Genomic DNA, 21,041 nt, shown 5'->3' with positions numbered 1-21,041 from the left:
AACTTCAAGAACTCCCTTCTTCATAGGCGTCCCATTACTCACAAGATTCCTTTCAGAAATGTACATGAACTGGTTATTAGCAACCATGTCAATGAGTTCTTGAGCTTCTGCAGGCGTTTTCTTCAGGTGAATGGATCCACCTGCAGAAGTGTCCAATGACATCTTTGATAGCTCAGATAAAACCATCATAGAATATATCCAGGATGGTCCATTCTGAAAGCATGTCAGAAGGACACTTTTTGGTCAACTGTTTGTATCTTTCCCAAGCTTCATAGAGGAATTCACCTTCTTTCTGTCTGAAGGTTTGAACATAAGCTCTAAGCTTGCTCAGCTTTTGAGGAGGAAAGTACTTGGCTAAGAAAGCCGTGACCAGCTTATCCCAAGAGTTCAGGCTGTCTTTGGGTTGAGAATCCAACCATAATCTAGCTCTGTCTCTTACAGCAAAAGGGAAAAGCATGAGCCTGTAGACTTCAGGATCTACTCCATTAGTCTTAACAGTATCACATATCTACAAGAATTCAGTTAAGAACTGAAAAGGATCTTCAGATGGAAGTCCATGAAACTTGCAGTTCTGCTGCATCAGAGAAACTAATTGAGGTTTCAGCTCAAATTTGTTTGCTCCAATGGCAGGAATGGAGATGCTTCTTCCATGTAAATTGGAATTAGGTGCAATAAAGTCACCAAGCATCCTCCTTGCATTATTATTATTTTCGGCTGCCATCTCCTCTTCTTGTTTGAAAATTCCTAACAGGTGCTTACTGGTTAGTTGTAATTCAGAGTCCTTTCAGGTTCTGGATCTGCTTCAACAAGAATATTCTTGTCCTTGCTCCTGCTCATATGACAAAGAAGAAGGCACAGAAAAATAATAATAATAGAGATCCTTTTTTTTTTTTTGAATGAGGGAGAGATGTTAGTAGATGAATAAATAAAAAAAAAATAGAAGGAGATGAGAGAGAAGAGAATTTTCGAAAATAATTTTTGAAAAAGAGTTAGTGATTTTCGAAAATTAAGATTTAAAAATTAAAATAATTAATAAATTAAAAAGAAATTTTGAAAAAGGGGGAAGATATTTTCGAAAAATGAGAGAGAGAGAATTAGTTAGGTAGTTTTGAAAAAGTTAAGGAACAAACAAAAAGTTAGTTAGTTAGTTGAAACAAATTTTGAAAAGATAAGAAGTTAGGAAGTTAGAAAAGATATTTTGAGAAGATATTTTTTGAAAAAGATAAGATAAGTAGATATTTTTGAAAAGATATGATAGAAATTAGTTTTTGAAAAAGATTTGATTTTTAAAATCACAATTAATGACTTGATTCACAAGAAATCACAAGATATGATTCTAGAACTTAAAGTTTGAATCTTTCTTAACAAGTAAGTAACAAACTTGAAATTTTTGAATCAAAACATTAATTGATTAGTTATTTTCGAAAATTTTATATAAAAATAAGAAAAAGATTTTTGAAAAATATTTTTGAAATTTTCGAAAATAACTAAGAATTTTGAAAAAGATTTGATTTTTGAAAAAGATTTTGAAAACGATAAGATTTTCAAATTGAAAATTTGATTTGACTCATAAGAAACAATTTGATTTTAAAAACTTTTGAAAAAGTCAACTCAAATTTTCGAATTTGATGAGAGAAAAAGGGAAAGATATTTTTTTTTTAATTTTTGAAATTTTTATGAAAAACATGAAAATTATGCAATGCATGAAATTTTTAGATCAAAACAATGAATGCATGCAAGAATGCTATGAATGTCAAGATGAACACCAAGAACACCATGAATGTCAAGATGAACATCATAGACACAATTTTGAAAAAATTTTAATGCAAAGAAAACATGCAAGACACCAAACTTAGAATTCTTTAATGCTTACGCACTAAGAATTCAAGAATGCATATGATAAACATGAAAAGACACAAAACAAAAAATCATCAAGATCAAACAAGAAGCCTTACCAAGAACAACTTGAAGATCATGAAGAACACTATGAATGCATGATATTTTCGAAAAAATGCAAGATGCATATGCAATTGACACCAAACTTATGATATGACTCAAGACTCAAACAAGAGCACAAAAATATTTTTGATTTTTATGATTTTCTAAATTTTTTGGATTTTTATTTTATATTTTTCGAAAATTTATATGAAAAAGAAAAAATAAGGATTCCAAAATTTTCAACATGAATTCCAGGAGTCTTATGCTCTAAAGCTCCAATCAAAGGGTCAGGCATGGCTTAATAGCCAGCCAAGCTTTAGTATGTAACTCAGACATGACATGCCTGACATTCCTTACATTCAACAGCCAATTGGCTAAGAAAGATAAAGAAGCTTTTCTCTTGAGTATAAGGATTGAGACATGGCTTTACAGCCAGCCAGGCTTCAACATGCTTCATGAAACACTAGAATTCATTCTTAAAAATTCTGAAGCCATAGAATAATTTATTTTTGAAAACTTTTTTTTTTTCGAAAACAAAGGAGAAAATTTTGAAAGATTTTTGAAAATAAAACAAAAAGAAAATTACCTAATCTGAGCAACAAGATGAACCGTCAGTTGTCCAAACTCGAACAATCCCCGGCAACGGCGCCAAAAACTTGGTGCTGTTGCCGGATCAAAAGGGAATCTGGCACTGATGTTACCGGACCAAAAGCTTGCCGAAAACTCAAACAATCCCCGGCAACGGCGCCAAAAACTTGGTGCACGAAATTGTGATCTCTGGTAATGGCTTCTTAGGCCAGATACTCTGATCTAGTTTTACAGTCTGTCACAACTTCGATACAACTAACCAGCAAGTGCACTGGGTCGTCCAAGTAATACCTTACGTGAGTAAGGGTCGAATCCCACGGAGATTGTTGGTATGAAGCAAGCTATGGTCACCTTGTAGATCTCAGTCAGGCGGATATAAAATAATTATGTGGTTTTCGAATATTATATAATAAAATAGGGATAGAGATACTTATGTAAATCATTGGTAGGAATTTCAGATAAGCGAATGGAGATGCTTTTCGTTCCTCTGAACCTCTGCTTTCCTGCTATCTTCATCCAATCAGTCTTACTCCTTTCCATGGCTGGCTTTATGCAAGGGCATCACCGTTGTCAGTGGCTACATCCCCTCCTCTCAGTGAATAATATGCTCACGCACCCTGTCACGGCACGGCTATTCATCTGTCGGTTCCCGATCATGCTGGAATAGGATTCACCCTCCTTTTGCGTCTGTCACTAACGCCCAGCATTCGCGAGTTTGAAGCTCGTCACAGTCATTCAATCATTGAATCCTACTCGGAATACCACAGACAAGGTTTAGACTTTCCGGATTCTCTTGAATGCCGCCATCATTCTAGCTTACGCCACGAAGATTCCGGTTAAGAGATCTAAGAGATATTCATTCTAGCTTATTTCATGTAGAACGGAAGTGTTTGTCAGGCACGTGTTCATAGCGGAGATGGTGATGAGCGTCACACATAATCATCACCTTCATCACGTTCTTGGGTGCGAATGGATATCTTAGAAGCGAAATAAGATGAATTGAATAGAAAACAGTAGTACTTGCATTAATCTTTGAGGAACAGCAGAGCTCCACACCTTAATCTATGGAGTGTAGAAACTCTACCATTGAAAATACATAAGTGGAGGTCCAGGCATGGCCGAGATGGCCAGCCCCCTAAAACGTGATCAAAGGATCATAAGGTAATCCAAAGATGCCTAATACAATTGTAAGAGGTCCTATTTATAATAAACTAGCTACTAGGGTTTACATGAGTAAGTATTTGATGTATAAATCCACTTCCGGGGCCCACTTGGTGTGTGTTTGGGCTGAGCTTAAGTGTTGCACGTGCAGAGGCCAATTGTGGAGTTAAACGCCAGTTTTTGTGCCAGTTTGGGCGTTCAACTCTGGTTTTGGATCCTTTTCTGGCGCTGGATGCCAGATTTGGGTAGAAAGCTGGCGTTGAACGCCAGTTTACGTCGTCAATTCTTGGCCAAAGTATGGACTATTATATATTTCTGGAAAGCCCTGGATATCTACTTTCCAACGCAATTGGAAGCGCGCAATTTCGAGTTCTGTAGCTCCAGAAAATCCACTTTGAGTGCAGGGAGGTCAGAATCCAACAGCATCAGCAGTCCTTTTTCAACCTCTGAATCTGATTTCTGCTCAAGTCCCTCAATTTCAGCCAGAAAATACCTGAAATCACAGAAAAACACACAAACTCATAGTAAAGTCCAGAAATGTGAATTTAACACAAAATCTATTAAAAACATCCCTAAAAGTAACTAGATCCTACTAAAAACATACTAAAAACAATGTCAAAAAGCGTATAAATTATCCGCTCATCAACAATCTTTTATATGAAAGGACTATTTTTGGTTTAGAAACTATACTTGCAACGAGATTTCAATTGTGAATTCTAAACCACACAAAAGTCCTCTCATCAAAATGGCACCGTTGCTGGGGAATTGCAATGGTGTTGTGTTTTTGGTTATTGTATATATGTGAATATTGTGAATATGTTTGTCTTTTGCCTCCTTGTTAGTTCTTGCTAGTTTTAGGATTTAATTTCCTTTCTTCTTATTTGATTTTGTTTTCATTTTCTCTTGCTATCATGAATTCTCACTTTGGCTATGAGTTTGGTTCTAATTGTGTTGTAGGAAATGTGAACTTCAATGATGATACTCATTTTGGATGGAACCAACAAATTTGGAAGGAGCCTCAAGGAATTGATCACTCCTATTGGCAACAACCTCCAGTTGCGTATAGGTATAATTTCCATCCTAATGCATGTCAATTCAATGGCTATGGTGACTCTTTTTGTGATAATCAACTACCACCATCATATGCCTATGACTCTTATCCTCAACATGAACCTCAACCATTCTCACAAGCCTCTTATTACCAAACACCTTCCTATGATCCATATCCATCATATAACCAATCACCCATACCATATTCTTATGACCATTATGAGCAAGAACCTTTAGAACCACCACAACCATATCAAGATTACTACCATGAACCACCTCAATGCACACCATCTCCATACCCTTACCAAGAAGAACCACCTTCCTACTATAAACCCTCTCTCCAAAATAATGAACCCTCCTATCCACCCCAAATCCCAATAGATGACTCTCTCACATTGCTACTTCAAGGACAAGCGGATATACAAAGGAACACCCTAGAGTTTGTGACTAACTTGACCAAGGTAGTGCATACCTTAGCCTACCAATTCTTGAACACTCAAGGTGCTTCCATAGCTGCATATGGAGAATCAATTGAAGAGCATAGCATGAAGGAGAGATTGAAAACTCTGGTGGGGGATGAGGGATGCCATTTTGTATTGGAGCAACTAGAGAAAGCCATGATTGTTGAAGAAAAGGAAGAAGTGGTTGAAGATTTAGGAGATGTTGAAAGTCCAAGGGAATGTAGCATCATGGAGCACTCTTCCAAGAAGCTTAATATTGATGTTGAGGAGGGTGCGCAACCTCCAAGGCATATCATCGTTGGAGACTTGGAAGAGGCTTATCAAGAGATAGATTCAATCATGGATGAATTTCTCTCTACAATGGAATCCTCTCCCATTGGACATGAAGTTGAAATTATAAAAGAATGTGCATAACCTTCCATACCCTTGGTGAGCAATGAGAAAGAGAGTGAATCGGAAGAGAGCCACCAAAAGGAAAAAGTTGGCATAGTGTATATCGAAATTGAAGAATATGAAGAGGTTAATCAAGAGATGAATTCATTCATCAATGAATTCCTATCCAAAATTGAATCATCTCCCATTGGGCAAGATGAAGTTCTTGAAGACAACACCAAGCCAAGTGATAAAAAGGGAAAGGTTGAAATTGAGGGAGCTTGCAAAGAGGTGGAAACAACTAAAGAAGAGCCTAAAGAAGTAGACCTCACATTGTCTAAGTGTGGGGAGGTCTCCCTCCCCAAATTACCATCCAACACAACATTCAAGTGGGTAAAATTCTCATCCCTAAGCTTTTCTTTCTCACTTGAATATGGGTTAATTGAAAATGATGGTCAACTTAGAGCACTTTGTGGAATTAAAAGTAAAAGGGAGTTGTGTAGTAGTTGGAGGTTTGGAATTAGGCTCATGAAGGTCAAAACATCAAAGTATAGGGACTATGATTGGATGAATGCTACTTTACATGGGTCTAAGAAGAAGATTTGGTGCGCTAAAGAGAATTCTACTTGTCATACCTGTCAACCAACCGAACGGGAAATACATGGAAGTCAACTTGAAGACCGGTGCGAAAATAAGATATGGGATCCCGGATCGAAGCATGAAGACCAACCAAGGGAGTTCATACCTTGGGTAGAACTCCACCCGAACTTGGTGAAGACGGTTGGAATTTCTATCAACGATTTGAGGCACAATGATCCTTGGAGATTCAAGGATGAGTACAAGCATAAGCCACCATGACAAGAGCTTCCCAAAGGTCCAACTTAAGGACTTAAACTAAAAGTGCTAGGTGGGAGACACCCCACCATGGTAAACTCTTTCCACTCTCTTGTAGACTTGCTTAATAAATTATTTGAGTTACTATTGTAGGTAGTTCTCTTTCCATATAATTGTTTTAATAAATTGGCTGTTAGTTACTTGTGATGCAAGTTTCCTTGTTTATTTTTTTGAAAAACCTTCAACAACCAAATAGAATTTTATAATTTTGCATATGTAGTTGATTTTGGAGTTATAAGTAGTGTTAGGGAGATTTTAGGCTATTTTTAGTATTTAAAAAAAAAAGTGTCAAGGACACGTACGCACGCTGTGCGCATGCGCGTCAATACGTATATACAGGCCCATACTCTTTCCAAAGAGTTGGGCCAATCTCATGCAAAAGCTGGGCCAATTGCACAACTGTGCATACGCGTGCGCGCACTGCGCGCATACGCGTCGATATCCATATTTTCTATATGCGCGCGCCCGCGCACATGCCGCGTGCACACCGATTTGCCAAAATCATTTCCAGGCCAAGGACCCGAGACTTGTGCCAGTTCTGGGCTAGCTTTGAGCCTTTAGCCTAACTCACCTCGCGTGGACGCACATTGTACGCATCCGCGCCCATACCTCCACAACTCATCTACGCGTACGCGCACCTGGCGCGTATGCACCCTTTGGCAAATCTACGCATCGGCGCGCACGCGTACATGACGCGTCCGCGCCGGTAAAAAAAATGAGTTTTTTTTCTCATCTTCCATTTTCTTTTCTCCATTGCATTCGTATACTTCTCTCCTTTGCATTTTTATTTTATTTTTATAGCCTGTTTTTACTTTATTTTTTTCGAGTTTCCTATTTTAATAATGGTGTTTAATTCTCTTATTCAATTGGTGAGACTTTCTTGCATTATTTTGGTGCCTCTTGACTTGTTTGATATTGTTGGGTGATGAAACTTTTAAATCAATGCTTAATCTTTTATGACTCTTGTGTCATTGTGCATTTATATGACCTAATATTGTTTTTCATGACCCACTTCTTCTTATTTGAACTTGATGTGCCATATGCTCTTCATGCTTCGATTTTACTCTTGCATCAAGTATTAGTTAATATGCCATTAGCTTATATTGTTTTCTCACTTACATGCGTAGCTAACGTATAGTGAGAACCTTACTCTTATTTGGCATTAGCCCCGGCCTACGTTCTACTTGTTTTGATATCTTTGTTGTAGGCCTAATTGTCGTTCTTCTTTCCTCCCCTTTTAGGTTGGCCACTAAGAAGGGAGAAATGAATAGCTTTAAATGGGGCAACAAACAAGTCATCCGCACAATCTTTTGACGGAACTCATCAATTGTAGCAACCCGTCCACATTGCTCTACTTTGCATGCACTGAGGACGGTGCAATCTTCAAGTGTAGGGAGGTCGTCTGACCGATCTCCGTGGGTAACAATTTTCTTGTCCAACACCAATTCTTAGTTTTCTTTGTTAGATTAGTTATTGCATTGCATGATAGGTTGCATGTTAGTTAGAATTTGTACATATTTTTACCATTTCTTTCCTATTAGGACTACTTGGTTAGGTTGATGATTTCTTTTCCAAGAAAATTGTTTTAGGGCAACCTACCAATCTTGAAATTTTTTGTTGAACTTGCTTGAAAGAATATATCTTGGAACATGGTTTTTTAGCTAAGAACACAAGCAAGTGAGATTTGAGCCTAATGGCGTGGTTACATCTTATAACCACTTATTTTTCCTCTTGTGTGCATTGTTCTCTTTCTATAATTGTGATCTTTGATTTGTTTGATTCTTTATGTCCATTATTTTATGTATTAATGCATTTATATGATTGAGGCCATCAATTCAATTAGCTCACTTACCCAAATAGCCTACCTTTTATCCTCCATTGTTAGCCAATTTGAGCCTACGCTTAACCCAATTGTTCTTTATTTTAGCACATTACAAGCCTAAAGCGGAAAACAATAAATGTCCTTTATTTGGATCTTTGATTAGCTTAGGCTAGTGAGAGTGTTCATTATTCAAGTTTGGGGAGGCTTGGGACCATTGGTTATGATAAAACGGTATTTTTGTTTTGTATTTCTATATTTGGGAATTGGGTATATACTCATGTATTGATTAAATGTATAGACCTTATGCATTGATGTTCTTGTATATAATTTGAAAGAAAAAAAATGAGAAAAACAAAAGAAAAAGAAAAAAAAATTATATAAATGTGAAAAAAAATGAAAAAAATAGAAAAAGAAAGAAAAAGAAGAAAAAAAATAATAAAAAGGGGACAAAATGCCCCAAAGTGAAATCCAATAAGAGTCAATGCATAAGTATTGTGAAATAAAAAGGAATACATGAGTGTGTGAAAAAGTGAAAAAAAATGGGTAGTTAGGTTAGCTTTGAAATTGTATAGGATGACATAGGCTAGGTGGGAAGTTTAAGCTTATCAAGGATTCAAATTTCAAGCTCACATGACCAAATATGCATCCTTACCTTGACCCTAGCCCTATTACAACCTAAAGAAAAGACCTCATGATACTTGTATGCATGCATGAAACAAATTTTGATTTTTAGATGAGAAACAAATCTTGGAAAGCATGATTAGGAGAGAATTGAGAGAATCGTCCTTATACACTTGAGCGACTAGAGTGCAAACACTTTCGGAGAGGGTTTGATGCCCAATTCCTTGATTCCCAGCTTTCATGGGCTTTCTTCTTGCAAGTCTACTTGAACTTCATTTTGATATTTAAATTGGTAGGATTCACGAGTCGTCATGGGACCGTAGCCCTACTTGTGCATGTATATCTTGGAGATTGATTTATTTTTAACCAAGTAGGTAGAATCATTTTGCATTTAGTTGTATTCATATAGATAGATGCATTTAGGTTATTTGCTTTGAATAAATATTGATACCCTTTGCTCTCTCTTGGTTTAAGCATGAGGACATGCTTGGTTTAAGTGTGGGGTGGTTGATAAACCCCATTTGGAAGGTTTATCTTGTATTGAATTTAGAGGATTTTATAACCTTTTAACCCACATTTATCCAATGAAATAGCATGGTTTTATAACTTCTCCTTTAATTGTGCTTAAGTGTGAAAACATGCTTTTTGGTCTAAAATTAGCTAAATTCATTTCACCTTGATTCCATTAGATGCCTTGATATGTTTGTTAAGTGATTTTAGATTTAGGAGGCAAAGATTGGATCAAGGGAATGAAGAAAAAGCATGTATAAATGGAGAACTCATGAAGAAATGAAGGAATCGCAAAAGCTGTCAAGCCGACCTCTTCACACTTAAACGACCATAACTTGAGCTACAGAGGTCCAAATGATGCGGTTCCTATTGCGTTAGAAAGCTAACTTCTGGGGCTTCAAAATGATATAATATTTGCCATTGTTGCTATAGGTATGGTGATGCGTACATGCACTGTACGCGCACGCGTCGTTGCTGCCATATGACCCACTTAAAGCAATATGTGGCCAGCGAATTCTAAAGCCTTGTGGGCCCAATCCAACTCATTTCTGATTCTATTTAAGCCAAGGATTGAAGAGGAATTAACATACTTTCACACATTAGTTTAGATTAGTTAAATTTTTGGAGGGAAAGTTAGTTTTAGAGAGAGAAGCTCCTACTTCTCTCAGGATTAGGAATTAGGATTAGGATTAGTTCTTAGATCTAGGTTTCAATTCATGCCTTCTTCTACTTTTGATTCTCAATTCTTGTTGTTATATTCATCTTCTTCTATTCTTTTGTTGTAATTTCTTCTATGTTGTTTCTATGCTTTATTGTAGATCTACTTTTGTTCCTTCTCTTTTCTTTCAATTCAAGTTGAGGTAATTCATAATAATTGTGCTTCTTTTAGTTGTTGTTAATTCTTTGCAATTAGTTGTTGCTAAATTTTACTCTTGTTGTTGATTTACTATGCTTTATTCTTTTGCCTTCCAAGTGTTTGTCAAAATGCTTGAGAAGATGTTAGAGTAGGTTTTAGTGCTCTTGGCTTGGAAAGGTAACTTAGGAACTCTTGAGTTACTAATGTCCAAGTGATTGACGATTGGGAGCCATTAACTCTATATCTCACTAATTGAATTGGTGGAGAACTAGGACTTATGAACTTGGATTGACATAGCTCATTTGACTTTCCTTTATTAGTTAGAGGATGACTTAATGGGGTTGATCCTTGCCAATTCTCATGTTGTGGTTAGTGATAGGGATAGAGATCCTTGACCACCAAACCTTGCCAAAGCCTTTTTGTTATTTGAATTTCATTTCCATTTACTTTTCATGTTTCCTATCTCAAAAACCCCAAAACATACTTCATAACCAATAACAAGGACACTTCATTGCAATTCCTAGGGAGAACGACCCGAGGTTTAATACTTCGGTTTATAGATTTTGTATGAAAGGACTATTGTTGGTTTAGAAACTATACTTGCAACGAGATTTCAATTGTGAATTCTAAACCACACAAAAGTCCTCTCATCAATCTCACTAATTGATTTGGTGTAGAACTAGGACTTATGGACTTGGATTGACATAGCTCATTTGACTTTCCTTTATTAGTTAGAGGATGACTTAATGGGATTGATCCTTGCCAATTCTCATGTTGTGGTTAGTGATTAGGATAGAGATCCTTGACCACCAAACCTTGCCAAGGCCTTTTTGTTATTTGAATTTCATTTCCATTTACTTTTCACGTTTCTTATCCAAAAACCCCAAAATACCTCATAACCAATAACGAGACACTTCATTGTAATTCCTAGGGAGAACGACCCGAGGTTTAAATACTTCGGTTTATAGATTTTAGGGGTTGTTACTTGTGACAAACAAATTTTTGTATGAAAGGACTATTGTTGGTTTAGAGACTATATTGCAACGAGCTTTCATTTGTGAATTCTAAACCACACAAAAGTCTAATCATCAAAATGGCGCCGTTGCTGGGGAGTTGCAATGGTGTTATGTTATTGGTTATTGTATATATGTGAATATTGTGAATAGCTTGATTTTTGGATTTCTTGTTAGTTTTTGCTAGCTTTAAGACTTTGTTTCTTTATTTCTTATTAGCTTTTGTTTCTTATTTTCTCTTTTTATTATGAATTCTCACATTTGCTATGAGTTTGATTCTAATTATGTTGTAGGAAATGAGGACTATAATGAGAATGTGTATCAAGGATGGGATAATCAAAGGTGGGAGGAGCCATATGCATATGATCAATCTTCATGGCAACAACCTCCACCAATGCACTATGAAGAAGAGCCATTCTATGATGCATACCAATCCAATGGCTATGGTGAATCTCCTTGTGACTTTCAAGAACCACCACCATATGCCTATAAGCCATCTCTTCAACATAACCCTCAACCATACTCACAAGCCCCTTCTTACCAACCACCTTCATATGACCCTAATCTATATCCACCATTTCAACAACCATATGAGCCATATGAGCCACCATCATTCCAACATCAACATTTTCAAGAGCCACCCCCTCCATATTATTACCAAGATGAACCACCTCCAATGTATGAAAATTTTCAACCACAAAATGAATACTACTTTCTACCACAACCTCCCATGGAAGAATACTCATGTGCATCCATCCAAGAGCCATATAATCCTACTCATGATATCCAAGAGGAACAAGAATCAAGGGATCGTCTCAAGGAATCATTGGATCAATTTCAAGCAACCATGGAGTGTGTTGTGCAACAAGTGGAAAGAAGGGAAAATATTGAACCACCACAACTCTACCAAGAAGAACCACTTCCTACCATGAATCCTTCCCCCAAATTGATGAACCCTTCTAACCACCCCAACCTCCAATGGATGACATCCTTGATGTTCTTATTCAAGGACAAGAGGAGATGAAAAGGGATGTAGAACAATTCACGGCCGCCTTGGATGAGGTGGTAAGCCGGTTAGCATCCCAATGCTTGAATACTCAAGGAACTCCCATGACTACATGTGGAGAATCAAATGAAGAGCATAACATGAAGGAGAGATTGGTGGAGAATGAGGGGTGTTACTTTATTTTGGAACAATTGGAGAAAGCTATAATTATTGAAGAAGAGGAAGAATTAGTTGAAGACTTAGGAGATGCAGAATCTCCATGGGAATATAGAGTTGAAGAAAACCCCTCCAAGATAATTGAATTTGATGCTAAGGAAGAAAGTGCACACCTTTCAAGGAATATTCCATATGAAGAATTGGATGCGATAAAGCAAGAATTGAGTTCCCTTGGTGAGGAAGATCAAGCACCAAGTCTTAGTGGTGAAGAATCCTTTGAGCATGAAGAACCTTCTCCCATTGAATTTGAAAGCGTTGTGGAGGTAAATCTCTCTCATCCTCCCATTTATGATTTGAGTAAGGGAAAAGGCTTAGGTAGTATTGTTGAAGAATGGATTACATTTGAGAAATCTTGTAAAGAGGTGGAAGTCATTAGAAAAAGGAGGAGGGGAATTGAATACGCTTTGTCAAGACCCTTGGAATCACTTTTGCCTAGGTTGCCATCTACACCTTCATTTGAGTGGGTGAAACTCATTTCTATTAGCTTTATTATCCCACTTGAATATGGTTTGCTTGAAATGGATGGCCAACTTAGGATGCTTTGTGGGATGAAGCGTAAAAGAAAGATGTTTCGTGGTTGGCGTTACAAGTCAAGGCTCATTATGGTTGATGCATCAAACATGAGATATAAAGGTTGGAGTAGTGCTCACCTAGATGGGTCTAGAAGGATTGTTGGTCACTTTATAGAGAATTCACCTTGTTCACCACCCGGTTGGACTCATAATGATGATCAACTTCAAGACGGGTGTGAAAATAAAGTGTGGGATCCCAGATCACAAAAAGAGGATCAACTTTGGGAGCCCCAAGCTTGTGAAGAACTCCATCAACACTTGGTGCAACAAATAAGAAATCTTGGGGCACAATGGAGAACCAAGCATTGGTGGGAGTTCAAAGATAGCTTCAAGCACAAGCCACCTTGAGAGGAGCTCCCCATAAGTCCAACTTAAGGACAATAAACAAAGGTGCTAGGTGGGAGACTGATGAGCGGATAATTTATACGCTTTTTGGCATTGTTTTTAGTATATTTTTAGTAGAATCTAGTTACTTTTAGGGATGTTTTTAATAGATTTTATGTTAAATTCACATATCTGGACTTTATTATGAGTTTGTGTGTTTTTCTGTGATTTTAGGTATTTTCTGGCTGAAATTGAGGGACTTGAGCAGAAATCAGATTCAGAGGTTGAAAAAGGACTGCTGATGCTGTTGGATTCTGACCTCCCTGCACTCAAAGTGGATTTTCTGGAGCTACAGAACTCGACATGGCGCGCTTCCAATTGCGTTGGAAAGTAGACATCCAGGGCTTTCCAGCAATATATAATAGTCCATACTTTGGCCAAGAATTGACGACGTAAACTGGCGTTCAACGCCAGCTTTCTACCCAAATCTGGCGTCCAGCGCCAGAAAAGGATCCAAAACCAGAGTTGAACGCCCAAACTGGCACAAAAACTGGCGTTCAACTCCACAAATGGCCTCTGCACGTGCAACACTTAAGCTCAGCCCAAACACACACCAAGTGGGCCCTGGAAGTGGATTTATACATCAAATACTTACTCATGTAAACCCTAGTAGCTAGTTTATTATAAACAGGACCTCTTACTATTGTATTAGGCATCCTGGATTGTATTTTGATCCTGTGATCTCGTTTAGGGGGCTGGCCATCTCGGCCATGCCTGGACCTTTCACTTATGTATTTTCAACGGTAGAGTTTCTACACTCCATAGATTAAGGTGTGGAGCTCTGCTGTTGCTCAAAGATTAATACAAAGTACTACTGTTTTCTATTCAATCTTCTTATTTCGCTTCTAAGATATCCATTCGCACCCAAGAACGTGATGAAGGTGATGATTATGTGTGACGCTCATCATCCTTCTCCCTTATGAACGCGTGCCTGACAAACACTTCTGTTCTACATGAAATAAGCTAGAATGAGTATCTCTTAGATCTCCTAACCAAAATCTTCGTGGCGTAAGCTAGAATGATGGTGGCATTCAAGAGAATCCGGAAAGTCTAAACCTTGTCTGTGGTATTCCGAGTAGGATTCAATGATTGAATGACTGTGACGAGCTTCAAACTCGCGAGTGCTGGGCGTTAGTGCCAGACGCAAAAGGAGGGTGAATCCTATTCCAGCATGATCGGGAACCGACAGATGAATAGCCGTGCCGTGACAGGGTGCGTGAGCATATTATTCACTGAGAGGAGGGGATGTAGCCACTAACAACGGTGATGCCCTTGCATAAAGCCAGCCATGGAAAGGAGTAAGACTGATTGGATGAAGATAGCAGGAAAGCAGATATTCAGAGGAACGAATGCATCTCCATACGCTTATCTGAAATTCTCACCAATGATTTACATAAGTACCTCTATCCCTATTCTATTATTTATAATTCGAAAACCACCTAACTGTTTTATATCCGCCTAACTGAGATTTACAAGGTGACCATAGCTTGCTTCATACCAACAATCTCCGTGGGATTCGACCCTTACTCACGTAAGGTATTACTTGGACGACCCAGTGCACTTGCTGGTTAGTTGTATCGAAGTTGTGACAGACTGTAAAACTAGATCAGAGTATCTGGCCTAAGAAGCCATTACCAGAGATCACAATTTCGTGCACCAAGTTTTTGGCGCCGTTGCCGGGGATTGTTCGAGTTTGGACAACTGACGGTTCATCTTGTTGCTCAGATTAGGTAATTTTCTTTTTGTTTTGTTTTCAAAAATTTTTCAAAAATCTTTCAAAAATTCTTCTTTGTTTTCAAAAAAAAAAAGTTTTCAAAAATAAATTATTCTATGGCTTCAAAATTTTTAAGAATGAATTCTAGTGTTTCATGAAATATGTTGATTCATATCTGGCTGTAAAGCCATACCCAAACTACTTTGGGATTGGTATTCAACTAATCACTCCAGCCCATGTAATTATATGCTAAAGCTTGGCTGGCTGTTAAGCCATGCCAGACCCTTTGATTGGAGCTTTAAGACTAACATGGCAAGATTCCTGGAATTCATATTAAAAATTTTGGAATCCTTATTTTTCCTTTTTCTAAATAATTTTTCGAAAAATATAAAATAAAAATCCAAAAAAAAAAAATTAGAAAATCATAAAAATCAAAAATATTTTTGTGTTTCTTGTTTGAGTCTTGAGTCATATCATAAGTTTGGTGTCACTTGCATATGCATCTTGCATTTTTCGAAAATATCATGCATTCATAGTGTTCTTCATGATCTTCAAGTTGCTCTTGGTAAGTCTTCTTGTTTGATCTTGATGATTTCATGTTTTGTGTCTTTTCTTGTTTTTCATATGCATTCTTGAATCCTTAGTGCGTAAGCATTAAAGAATTCTAAGTTTGGTGTCTTGCATGTTTTCTTTGCATTAAAAATTTTTTTTCAAAATTGTGTCTATGATGTTCATCTTGACATTCAAAGTGTTCTTGGTGTTCATCTTGACATTCATGGCATTCTTGCATACATTCATGTTTTGATCTAAAAATTTCATGCATTGCATAATTTTCATGTTTTCATAAAAATTCAAAAAATCAAAAAAATATCTTTCCCTTTTTCTCTCATCAAATTCGAAAATTGAGTTGACTTTTTCAAAAATTTTTAAAAATCAAAGTTGTTTCTTATGAGTCCAATCAAATTTTCAATTTGAAAATCTTATCTTTTTCAAAAATCAAATCTTTTTCAAATTTCTTAGTTGTTTTCGAAAATTCCAAAAATATTTTTCAAAAATCTTTTTCTTATTTTTATATAAAATTTTCGAAAATAACTAATCAATTAATGTTTTGATTCAAAAATTTGAAGTTTGTTACTTGCTTGTTAAGAAAGATTCAAACTTTAAGTTCTAGAATCATATCTTGTGATTTCTTGTGAATCAAGTCATTAATTGTGATTTTAAAAATCAAATCTTTTTCAAAAACTAATTTCTATCATATCTTTTCAAAAATATCTTCTCATCTTATCTTTTCAAAAAATTGATTTCAAAATATCTTTTCTAACTTCCTAACTTCTTATCTTTTCAAAATTTGTTTCAACTAACTAACTAACTTTTTGTTTGTTTCTTAACCTTTTCAAAACTACCTAACTAACTCTCTCTCTCTAATTTTCGAAAATATCTTCCCTCTTTTTCAAAAATTTCGTTTTTTATTAACTAATTATTTTTATTTTTGATTTAAAAAAAAAATTCGAAAAAAATACTAACCTTTTTCAAAAACTATTTTCGAAAATCACTAACTCATTTTCAAAAATTGTTTTCGAAAATTCACTTCCCCCTCTCATCTTCTTCTATTTGTTTATTGATATACTAACATCTTTCCTTCAACTCACCAAAAATCCGAACCCCCTCTCTCTCTGAGTTCAGATTTTCTTTTCTTCTCTTCTTCTACTCACACAGGGATCTCTATACTGTGGTATAAAGGATCTCTATTATTATTATTATTATTATTCTGTGCCTTCTTCTTTGTCATATGAGCAGGAGCAAGGATAAGAACATTCTTGTGGAAGCAGATCCAGAACCTGAAAGAACTCTGAAGAGAAAATTAAGAGAAGCTAAAATACAACAATCCAGAGATAACCTTTCAGAAATTTTCGAACAGGCAGAGGAGATGGCAGCCGAAAATAATAATAATGTAAGGAAGATGCTTGGTGACTTTACTGCACCTAATTCCAATTTACATGGAAGAAGCATCTCCATTCCTGCCATTAGAGCAAACAACTTTGAGCTGAAACCTCAATTAGTTTCTCTGATGCAGCAGAACTGCAAGTTTCATGGACTTCCATCTGAAGATCCTTTTCAGTTCTTAACTGAATTCTTGCAGATATGTGATACTGTTAAGACTAATGGAGTAGATCCTGAAGTCTACAGGCTCATGCTTTTCCCTTTTGCTGTAAGAGACAGAGCTAGATTATGGTTGGAGTCTCAACCCAAAGACAGCCTGAACTCTTGGGATAAGCTGGTCACGACTTTCTTAGCCAAGTACTTTCCTCCTCAAAAGCTGAGCAAGCTTAGAGCTGATGTTCAAACCTTCAGACAGAAAGAAGGTGAATCCCTCTATGAAGCTTGGGAAAGATACAAACAGTTGACCAAAAAGTGTCCTTCTGACATGCTTTCAGAATGGACCATCCTGGATATATTCTATGATGGTTTATCTGAGCTATCAAAAATGTCACTGGACACTTCTGCAGGTGGATCCATTCACCGAAAGAAAACGCCTGCAGAAGCTCAAGAACTCATTGACATGGTTGCTAATAACTAGTTCATGTACACTTCTGAAAGGAATCCTGTGAGTAATAGGACGCCTATGAAGAAGAGAGTTCTTGAAGTTGATACTCTGAATGCCATATTGGCTTAGAACAAAATATTCACTTAGCAAGTCAATATGATTTCTCAGAGTCTGCATGGAATGCAAGCTGCATCCAACAGTACTCAAGAGGCATCTTCTGAAGAAGAAGCCTATGATCCTGAGAACCCTGCAATAGCAGAGGTAAATTACTTAGGTGAACCTTATGGAAACACCTATAACTCAACATGGAGAAATCATCCAAATTTCTCATGGAAGGATCAAAAGCCCCAACAAGGCTTTAATAATGGTGGAAGAAACAGGTTTAGCAATAGCAAGCCTTTTCCATCATCAACTCAGCAACAGACAGAGAACTCTGAACAAAATGCTTCTAATTTAGCAAATCTAGTCTTTGATCTATCTAAGGCCACTGTAAGTTTCATGAATGAAACAAGGTCTTCCATTAGAAATCTGGAAGCACAAGTGGGCCAGCTGAGTAAAAGGATCACTGAAATCCCTCCTAGTACTCTCCCAAGCAATACAGAAGAGAACCCAAAAGGAGAGTGCAAGGCCATTGACATAAGCGCCATGGCCGAACCTATGAGGAGAGGAGAGGACGTGAATCCCAAGGAGGAAGACCTCCTGGGACGTCCAGTGGTCAATAAGGAGCTTCCCTCTGAGGAACCAAGGGACTCTGAGGCTCATCTAGAGACCATAGAGATCCCATTGAACCTCCTTATGCCCTTCATGAGCTCTGATGAGTATTCCTCTTCTGAAGAGAATGAGGATGTTACTGAAGAGCAAACTGCCAAGTTTCTTGGTGCAATCATGAAGCTGAATGCCAAATTATTTGGCATTGATACTTGGGAAGTTGAACCTCCCTTGTTCATCAATGAACTAAGTGATCTGGATCAACTGACATTGCCTCAGAAGAGACAGGATCCTGGAAAGTTCATAATACCCTGTACCATAGGCACCATGATCTTTAAGGCTCTATGTGACCTTGGTTCAGGAATAAACCTCATGCCCCTCTCTGCAATAGAGAAACTGGGAATCTATGGGGTGCAAGCTGCTAAAATCTCATTAGAGATGGCAGACAGCTCTAGAAAACAGGCTTATGGACAAGTAGAGGACGTATTAGTAAAGGTTGAAGGCCTTTACATCCCTGCTGATTTCATAATCCTGGATACTGGAAAGGAAGAGGATGAATCCATCATCCTAGGAAGACCTTTCCTGGCCACAGCAAGAGCTGTGATTGATGTTGACAGAGGTGAAATAGTCCTTCAATGGAATGAGGACTCCCTTGTGTTTAGAACTCAAGGATCTCCCTCTGCAACCATGGAGAGGAAGCAGAAAAAGCTTCTCTCAAGGCAGAGTCAACCAGAGCCCCCACAGTCAAACTCTAAGTTTGGTGTTGGGAGGCCACAACCAAACTCTAAGTTTGGTGTTGGAGAGTCTCAACAAAGCTCTGCACATCTGTGAGGCTCCATGAGAGCCCACTGTCAAGCTATTGACATTAAAGAAGCGCTTGTTGGGAGGCAACCCAATGTTTATCTAATTCTTATTTTTATTGTTTTTCATGTTTTCTTAGGTTCATGATCATGTGGAGTCACAAAATAAATATAAAAATTGAAAACGGAATCAAAAACAGCAGAAGAAAAATCACACCCTGGAGGAGCATCTGTCTGGCGTTCAAACGCCAGAACAGAGCATAGTTCTGGCGCTGAACGCCCAGAATGGGAGCATCCTGGCGCTGAACGCCCAGAACAAGCATGGTTCTGGCGTTCAACGCCAGAAATGGCAGCAAAGGGGCGTTGAACGCCCAAAATGGGCACCAACCTGGCGCTGAACGCCCAGAGTTGTGTGCAAGGGCATTTTACATGCCTAAATTGGTGCAGGGATGTAAATGCCTTGACACCTCAAGATCTGTGGACCCCACAGTATCCCCACCTACCTCATCATCTCTCTTCCCATTCATGATCATCCCTTCTACTTTCCATTTACCACTCACATCCATACACCCACTACCTTCAAAATTCAACATCTCTCTCCCACCCAATCCCACCCATATGGCCGAATACACATTCCCATCCATCTCCTCCATATCTTCTTCTTATTCTTCTATTCTTTCTTCTTTTGCTCGAGGGCGAGCAACATTCTAAGTTTGGTGTGATAAAAGCATAGTTTTTTGTTTTTTTCCATAACCATTGATGGCACCTAAGGCCAGAGAAACCTCTAGAAAGAGGAAAGGGAAGACAAAAGCTTCCATCAAGGGTCTATAGCTCAGTGGTAGAACATTTGACTGCAAATCAAGAGATCCCTGAGATACCTCAGGGGATACATTTTCTTCCACACAATTATTGGAAGCAACTAAGGGTGGAACATCAAGAGCACTCCATCATCCTTCATGAAATCAGAGAAGATCTAAAAGCAATGAAGGAGGAGCAGCAAAGACAAGGAAGAGACATAGAAGAGCTCAAGGACATCACTAAGGTGGATTCATTCCTTGTTCTTATTTCTTCTGTTTTTCGTTTTCTATGTTATGTGCTTATCTATGTTTGTGTCTTCATTACATGATCATTAGTAGTAATAACTATGTCTTAAAGCTATGAATGACCTATGAATCCATCACCTCTCTTAAATGAAAAATGTTTTAATTCAAAAGAACAAGAAGTACATGAGTTTCGAATTTATCCTTGAACTTAGTTTAATTATATTGATGTGGTGACAATGCTTCTTGTTTTCTGAATGTATGCTTGAACAGTGCATATGTCTTTTGAAGTTGTTGTTTAAGAATGTTAAATATGTTGGCTCTTGAAAGAATGATGACTAGGAGACATGTTATTTGATAATCTGAAAAATCATAAAAATGATTCTTGAAGCAAGAAAAAGCAGCAAAAAACAAAGCTTGCAGAAAAAAAAAGAAGAAAAAAAAATTAGGAAAAAAAATAGAAAGAAAAAGAAAAAGCAAGCAGAAAAAGCCAAAAGCTCTTAAAACCAAGAGGCAAGAGCAAAAAGCCAATAACCCTTAAAACCAAAAGGCAAGGGCAAATAAAAAGGATCCCAAGGCTTTGAGCATCAGTGGATAGGAGGACCTAAAGGAATAAAATCCTAGTCTAAGCGGCTAAACCAACCTGTCCCTAACCATGTGCTTGTGGCGTGTAGGTGTCAAGTGAAAACTTGAGACTGAGCGGTTAAAGTCAAGGTCCAAAGCAAAAAAAGAGTGTGCTTAAGAACCCTGGACACCTCTAATTGGGGACT

General features: G+C 37.5%; 2 non-coding genes across 2 annotated transcripts; one reads left to right on the top strand and one right to left on the bottom strand.

The window, feature by feature from the left end:
- The first annotated feature begins 217 nt into the window (after positions 1–217).
- LOC112787898 (small nucleolar RNA R71) lies at positions 218–325 on the top strand. Its single transcript, XR_003195283.1, has one exon. It is a non-coding gene; the product is annotated as a small nucleolar RNA R71 (small nucleolar RNA).
- A 17,176-nt stretch (positions 326–17,501) lies between these two features.
- Positions 17,502–17,609, bottom strand: LOC112787398 (small nucleolar RNA R71). Its single transcript, XR_003194814.1, has one exon. It is a non-coding gene; the product is annotated as a small nucleolar RNA R71 (small nucleolar RNA).
- Between the last annotated feature and the right edge of the window lie 3,432 nt (positions 17,610–21,041).

The sequence above is a fragment of the Arachis hypogaea genome, chromosome 20 (genome assembly GCF_003086295.3).
Source record: "Arachis hypogaea cultivar Tifrunner chromosome 20, arahy.Tifrunner.gnm2.J5K5, whole genome shotgun sequence".
NCBI classification, from domain to species: domain Eukaryota; kingdom Viridiplantae; phylum Streptophyta; class Magnoliopsida; order Fabales; family Fabaceae; genus Arachis; species Arachis hypogaea.
This window is presented reverse-complemented; position numbering and strand designations above follow the sequence as displayed.